The following is an 8,399-nucleotide window of genomic DNA, read 5'->3' as shown; positions in this document are numbered from 1 at the left end:
AAAATAACAAAGCATACCAACTAGAGAAACCCTTCAGAAATCATATTTCTCCTACAAGGACAGGAAAAACAGTGAAATCAATGGCTGTAATTTCTAAAAAAATTTGGACTAATTCTTTGACTTTGGCAGGGTGATAAAAGTATAGATAGCAATGGAGTAAAATGAGGAGCTTTCATATCCCTTCAACATGCTGGTGAGGGGAACTGAGTATTATGCTCGAGAGCTCTTTCCTATTGCTTGTCAGCCAGTTCTTATTTTATCTGACACCTTATTGCTATCTCCATTTACTTTAATGTTTATGAAGAAATTTAAAGAGATAGAATATTAAGAAAAAAATCTTTATCAATTAATCAAGCTTTGCTGTTTATAACTTATGCTATTATATTCCTTCTGACATTTTTCAGTCATTCATGTACAGTTTCTGGAAGAATAGTACATCCAATAGGGTAAATCCAGTTGAATTGTTCTCCCCTCAACCCCAAGGCAGTGCTCCCATTTTCCTTCCCCTGCCTTGTCCTTCTTTACAGTCTTTTGAGGCTTTTTTATCTGTCTAGAGGACTGAAATACTAGAATTTCATATTTCAGGTCATGTTTGGCTAAAAAAAGGAGACTTCAAAGAATACAAAGTACTTTGATGATACTGGTATACATCATGTGTTCAGCTGCTGTTATCAGAGCATACTTGCACAGTGAATATGATGTCTAGAAAAGTAGGAGGTAGTTCAGAAAACAGAATGCTGTCTGAATTGATGGGAAAGGAACAAAGAAGAAAAGAACTGAAGTGCAAAAAATTTCAGGCACAGGTAATGAGGAAGCTGCTTTAACTGAAGAGAGAATTTAGGTTACATAGCTTAGAAGTGATGAGAAGCTCTATAGTTTATGATTTACTATGCCTGAGCTCAAAGGAATTGGTCTATTTCTTGAGCTAATGAGTGAGGAAGTCTGTAACTTATTGGACAGCTGAAAATATAGTAGCTATTGCTGCTATAAGGAAATAAACTTTTATTAGGACTGTAAATTTCAGTTTTCTCTTTTATTGAAGCTTTTTCATATTATGTGAACAAAAGCTGAAGAGGCTATGGAAATGGCCTGAAGTTGCCTCAGGTGTTAAGGTAGTTTGGATGGTGCTACAAGGGTAGAAGAGGAGCATTTGATGCAATGAATACAAAGTAAAGTAAAAAGACTGGCTGTACTGCATCGAGTTCAAGAGGTTAGAGTCGCACCCAAACCCATTACCACCCCCTGGCCATGTAATGCAGGGGGACAGGGAAAGAGATACTCTGAAGGTTCTGGGCATGTACAGCTGCCTGACGACAGCTGCAGTCAGGATGCAGGTCTCTCGTCTAGATTGTTCTAGCCTGTACCGAGAACCAGATTTTTATTTTCTTTTCCTTATTGATTCTATGCTTCTCAAAGGTAAAAAAGAAAAAAGAAAAAAAAGACAGATTTCCCAAATCACTTTTATTCCCCTCTGATGACCTTGGCAAGCTACAGACTGAGTTTTGTCATCCATAATCAGGCTAGCAATCACTTCAAAAATAGTTTCTCTCAATTTGAGTAGAAGTAATCACAAAGTAAAATGCTTCACAATGCAAGTAAAGGGTACAGGAATTAAATCTTCAGGATGTTGTCAGAAAATAGAACAAGATTAGAAAATGAAACAACTGGTGTATGTGTATTTTAAAGCATAATGTTCTGTAGGGGAGAAAAAGAATTTTCATGCTTCTTATCTGCCAATTCTTTTCTTCTTGCCAATAAGTGCAGTAAAATAAGTTTGTTCTATCTTTTTTTTTTACATTTTTCTTTCCTTTTTTCTAAACTGTCTCCAGTTTTAGAATAGCTACCCTATGACACAAGAAAACATGAATTTTTTTTTTTTTTTGATCATTTGCTTTACCATGTTGCTTGGCATAACGTAAGCACAACTCTCCAAAAGTTTGATTTTCATTTCCTTAAGAAGTATTAATGTATATTCTTGAAGTTTTTCTGTCTGGAAAAGGACATCTTTCATGCAAAAAAACCCAAGAACTTCAATGAAAGACTTTCTAGATTCCCCAAGTCAGCTCAAGGAACAAGAATGGGACAAAGTAATGCGTAGTAAGGAAGGGAAGCAAAATATTCTTATCCCCCAGTAAATTAATGACTCTTCTGCCATGACAGTTTATAACAGTGAAAGTGTCTAATGCATCATCCTTGCTGTAAGCAGAAGTGAGGACTAAATTAAATGCAAATGTCTACAAGAAAGCACGAGGTGCTGAATGCTTTGTAAGTGGTTCTTAAGTTTAGTGCTGGAATATGACTCTCTTCAGAGTAATGAGAAGTTAAGTGCTTTTTGTCTTAGAGCTGTTAATGAAATATGTCATCCTCTACCTATAATGGATATAATACTTCACACAAAGTATTAAAGTAATGAGCCACAATGCTAAGAAGGTTTCTGCTGTTAGAAATTGTTGCCACTGGAGTCCAGGCACTCATGTCTCCTGCAGTTCTGCTGATATTTAATGTCAGTACTTGTCAGCTCTGTGCTTTATGAGTTCAATATATAGCGCAGCACATGTTAGTTCTGATGTATGGCTGAGGTATCATACCTACTAACATAGAAGAATTTTGGAGAAGATAGAAGAGGTTTGGACTGAGTTCAAATAAAGATAAAACCTAAATAAAATGTATTGCTTTCAATTTATGAACATACAATAGACTTAGCTAAGACTAAAAAAAAAGGTAGAATTTGAGGCTTATTGCATTATTTCCTTGGAACTTGCAGTTTCTCTCTGTTCTGTACTGTGCAGAGAGATCAGGATCCATATGTGATTGCTCAGAAAAAAAATTAGATGGTACTGCATATCTTATACAGAGCTGGGAGATGAAAAACATTCAAGAGAACAATATGTCTGGCATACTGTATTATGGGTGAATTAAATTTTTATGCTGCTCAGAAACTCTTTGTTCCAGAATCAAAATAACAGATCAAATACTAATGGCCTTAGAAGGTATTTATTCTTCAATAGAATGGAACTAGTGGTTGTGGGTGAGCTGGAGAATATATTCACATGTATTCCTGAGGCGCTACATTTTTTCTTTAATGAATGATCATAAACATGTCTTTCGTATGTCATGTCTAAAAATCTGCTCTTACCACTAAAAATCTAGTGTGTGGCTTAGCAAATTCAGCTACATTCTGTTGGTTTTAAAAACACTATCTGCTCTGTCTCTTGGGGAGAATTATGGTGCTAGTAGTAGTGATGCCTGTCAGTAGTGGTCTGCACTAAGTTACCCTTTCCATGGACTGTAATGCTGCCCAGAGTCCCTCTGATAACTTAGGCTGTAGCCCTCTGAGGTATGTACGGCTCTGATTTGACTTGGCACAAGGTTTGGCAGATGCAGCTGTACCATGACATGAAGGAGGGATTTACTGCACTAGCACTCCTTATCTGACACATTTGAGGATCTCTCCATATAATTTAGTTTGCTCCTCTGCCCCATGAATCAGAGCCCCCGAAGGCTTTCAGCAGGATAATATTGTTAAATATTGCAAGTACCCTTGATAGTGTCACCTTCAGATAGTGTCAGCTGATAAGACAGACCTACCTGTCTCTACATTACAAAGCATTTGCACATAAACAAAGTAATAAATGCTAGAGTCATATCAAGCATGAATGTTTAACCAGTAATGAAGAAAATGCTTTTAGATCCTTGCTGTTCATGCAGATTTTTTGATTTTGTAAGCAGGAGGTTAGAGGAGCAACTTTAAGAGCAGGAGTGCTTACTGAATAAGTTTTTCATAGAAGAGACCCCCCTGACCTTTCAGTGTGGCAAAGAGCTAAATAATTTTAATATCTATCCTGTGTGGAAAGGAGATGCAGTGAGGAGGGTTATCAGAGGCTCTCCTTCACTTATACATTCATGGAAAGTTGTCTTTTGAACCTGTGAATCTGTCTCAAGAATTGTGCAAAGTAGGTGTCCAAAACTCACAACAGGTAGAAAAATATAACTTAAAAATTGTTTTTCTTCACTTTTGAATCCAAGTTTAGTCTTTCTGGACTTACCAGCACAACTAAAAGGTGAATTAATTATATTAATTATGTTTAACTTTATAACAATAAATCAGTGAGTCTGAATAGAAAAAATCTGTGCATGGGAACATTTTGATTTATGATGCCTGATCCATGAAGCTGATTTTCTCAGATGCAGGTTTCCACTCTGCTTAATATAAGACTTTCCCATTTCCCATGTTTTAGAGACATGGCTGAAGTAAGATTAATGTTTCCCTGTTCTTATACTCATGGTAGCTTTCTTGTTCTGTGTTACATGAAGCAGTGCAGGAGGGGAGGGTGAAAAAACAAAGAAGAATCCAGTCTTTCCAACAGTATCTTGCTTTGTGATGGATGGTATTGCTTTTCAGTGCCTCAGTTTCTCCAACTGCAAAATTGCTCTTTCTTTGTTTAGCAAGCTGACATAATGGTATAAGCTTGGCTCATAAAGGTTAAATGTGGCTTGGCTCATAAAGGTTAAATGTGGCTTGTAAGTAGAACTTGTGCTGTTCTGTAGCAGGGAAATCACGAAGGGTATGCTTGAAAGGAATGGTCATTTCACACCTTTGGATGCTTTACAGTGGTTTGCTTTCTTGTATAGTATGTCCACCTGTTTGGAACTCGAATTTCCTTGGTGGAAAGGAAGAAGCAGAAGGAGCTGACCCAGCGGCTGAGTTGGGCAGAAGGTGCCTGCGGCTGCAGCTGTGCCTCGTCGTGGGCAGGGGCTGCAGCTGCTGCAGAGCAGAGCTGGGGAGAAACATGGGTTGGGGCAGCTCCAGGCTTTGCCCATGTGAAGACTTGGAATTTGTTCCTGTCCTTGTTTCCTGCTGCATTTAAATAAAAGCACCTCTCAGGGACTTGGGTAATTGTCCAGGTGCCATCTGAAGGGACAGTGACAGTAAGAATTACTGAAGAGAAGCAAGAAGCATAATCTCACAGATAGGTCCTCCAAGAAAATGCTTTTTTTTTTTTTTTTTTGGTAAGACCTGAACACATTGAGACTATTGCAAATGAAATTTTGCTGGAGTAAGGGTGCAAAGTAGAGAAGTAGAGGGAGCACACAGGAATACTTGTTTTAAGCACTATTGTCCTGGCAAAAAATGTTTTTGGTGTAGGAGACTGGACTGAAATGACTATTTGTGGCACTACTTGTAACTGACTTCATAAGAAACATTTTTTAACCTGCTGGCAAGTATTTTAAAAACTCTCAGTCTGCAGGGAAAAGAGATTTCTGTGGGTGGCTATTTTCTTTATCTTGTGTAATGTACAAACCATTTGTTTCCTGAATAGAAGTTTTTAATAAAAACAGATTAGAAAATGTCCGGGAGATTTTTATGAGGAAAGAAGTGTGTATGGATGGGTTGGTTTTCCAAACATGAGGTTTTTTTAGTTTCTTTATAATAGCTGAATTTCCCTTTAGGGTTTACAATGCAGTATATACAATTATTTATGAGATGCTGTGGTGTGATAAATAGAGCATTCTGACATTTAAAACACCTCAAAATGCACCCAAAGAAACCTCAGGATGTATTACATGCCTGCTTTGTATTAACCCTGACCTTTATTATGAAACTCCGAATAACTAGAAACACAAAAGAAGTTATGCTTGTGGTATGTAGGTAAAATAGCAGAAGCATGTGTAATGTGACGGCCAGACATGATAAACCTTGTTCTACCTTTTATGCAATTATCCTCTATGCAATCACTGTAAATGTTGAATTTGATCATCATCAACCCTACAGGAAGAAACATTTTAACTCCCATTCATGGAATAGGAGTGTATCACCAGGGTCAGTGAATTCATCCAGTTCTCACACAACTCTGTAAGAGGCATTTAGTCTATAAAAGTCTAGGGAGCAAACCTGCCTCAAGTCCACACACTTCACAGCAGACAACATAAGCTCTACCTCCAGAGGGGACCAAAAGCTGTAACCCTGATGTGCTTCCCATACCTGAGTGTTCTGCCGTGTTAGAGAAACTTGAACAATACCACCCATGGTTACAGTTCCTTCCTCATAATTTAAAAGAAGGCTGGCCACTTGATTTTATTCCCTTTTTACAAGAACTATTAAAAATGTTCAAATTTCTTCTTAAATACCCTTTAAAATGTTTTAAAATGCTTTTAGTGAGTTCTTTTTGTTCCCACAACAATGCTTTTGGGATGAGTTGTCTGGAATACATTCCCTTACACCTTTCCTGTGTCTTTAGGGGTTAGAATACCTTTCAGCTGGCCTTTTCCCACACTTCTTAGGTCTAGCTTAGCCAGTTCCATACACTCAGTGTGAGCTTTACATTTGCTGCATAGTTCCCATGGCCCCTCTTCTCCCTCTTCTTTGACACTGTATAACAAATGGTTGGTTCTGTGCTCTGTTGCCTGGCTACCTCAGCAACCTGTACAGGGTCATGGGAAAGGAAGAGAACTGTGATGCTGCATGCCAGCAGCTATGGGTGAATATTTTCTGCTTGATGTCCCTTGGGAAAGTGCACTCTCTTCTCCTGTGTAGTGCTTTGAGCTCCCTACTACACCACAGACAGATTTATTTCAGATGCAGCACCCAGGGTGTAAAGGGACAAGCCAGGAGTAAAGTAGATGTAAACATCTCCAGAGCTGTACTAACCAGCATATTTGGGGTGGGTTTTGTTGGGGTGACTTTGGATCCTTACTCTGCAGCTGCTCAGGGAGGTGTCTTATGTGCCTGAGAAGTTGTGCAGTCTGGGAAGCCTCGTCCTGGGACTGCCTTTTGTAACAGCTGTTGCTCTCATATCTGCTTTTGATTTTACTGGCTTCTTGGGTTGGTTCTTTTTTCTTGAAGGAGTACCTGATGTTTGGACACAAAGGTGATTTTTTTTTTTTTTAAACTATTTTTCAGTGAGCTTGTGCATGTGTGTGAATATGCTGCATATGTGTGTTCATCCTGCAATTTACCAGAGGACATGACTTTGGAAAGGGCCAGAAACATTTTTCTTCTTTTAGAAGACAAAATGTGATAGAAATCTCAGCACTAGAAGAATACATTTCCTTCATTAGACTTATTTCATAGTGTCTGCATGGTCATTTCTAGATCCTATATTAATTGGTAGATATTGCTGTGTGCATTTTGATAAAAGGGTGAAAGTTTTGCTAAGTGAGACTTGTAGAAATAAAATACCTAATAATACTCAATAAAAAAGCTCCAACTGCCAGACACCTTGAAACTTACCAAGACAACTGAATGGACAAATATACATAGAATAAACAGGCAGAATTAATGCCAAGAAGTGTGCTGGCATTCAGACCAAAGCAAAATACAGTTCAAATATAGAATATTGCTGAAGCTCTTGGAACTTACTTCAAAAATCCAAAGCCAAAAAATATATATCTAAAAGGTAAAAGCAGGCTTAACCCGGTAGATATTTCTGAAGCAGGGTGCTCCACTTCTACCCTAATGTTAAACATGAATGTGGCACACTTTGTATTTACAGAGCAGTGACAGGTTGAACAGTGAGCAGGGACTCTCCTCTCTCCTTTGCTGCAATTAGCTTTCCCATTCATTTGTTCATGCACTGACACCATTGTTTTTGGCTTTTTATGTACCAAGAATGGCCAGTAGTTAGAGTAAAATATTCCTTCTAATAGTCTGTTTTCTTTTTTGTTCGTTATTTTGTTATGTTTGTTGCCTCATTTCAGGACAGAATGTTTTAGCATCTCCTGTTACTTGAATGCACAGCATCATCTCCCATTGGGATTCCTAATCTTAGTATATCTGACCAGATATTCAGATTCAGTATTTTGGCCTCACTGTCACACCCTAATAAACATGGAAGCCAAACTGTTCCTGAGAGGGAGGTATTTCTGAAACCCTAAGGAATTAGTTTTATTACAGTGGGATTTACTTACTGCTGTTTCTGTACCTTCTCATGTGAGCATGGATGATTTCTTCAGACTTTTTTCCCTTCACATTCCATTTATACAATTAGCATGCCCAGTTTGTCTGCTGGGAGGTGGATCAGCAAATACCAGAGCTACTGCTGGCAATCTTCTGGCATTTACTGATATTCAAAATGTGACAAAAACATTTTTTCTTGCTTTTTCCAACCTTGTGTTCTTAAATTGTAAAATATTCCAGGATTCACTCCATATAAATAATTAATAGAGTGGATCTCCAGCTTGATTGAGATCCTTAGAGATTTTTCTAATAAAGGAAAAAAGACATATTAAGGTTTTGCAGAGGAAACAGAGGAAGATTCACAAGTCATTCCCTCCATTTGTTTTTGATGTGATTCATCCATTAAACAATGCCAGACCCACACCTAAAATGTGACATTCCCAAACCTAAGATCCTGCTCTGTCACATTTCCCAGTGCAGTCTGTTGGAGTTTTGTCTCTGA

Source organism: Anomalospiza imberbis, chromosome 6 (assembly GCF_031753505.1).
Source record: "Anomalospiza imberbis isolate Cuckoo-Finch-1a 21T00152 chromosome 6, ASM3175350v1, whole genome shotgun sequence".
Classification (NCBI taxonomy): domain Eukaryota; kingdom Metazoa; phylum Chordata; class Aves; order Passeriformes; family Viduidae; genus Anomalospiza; species Anomalospiza imberbis.
Note: the sequence above shows the minus strand (reverse complement) of the source record.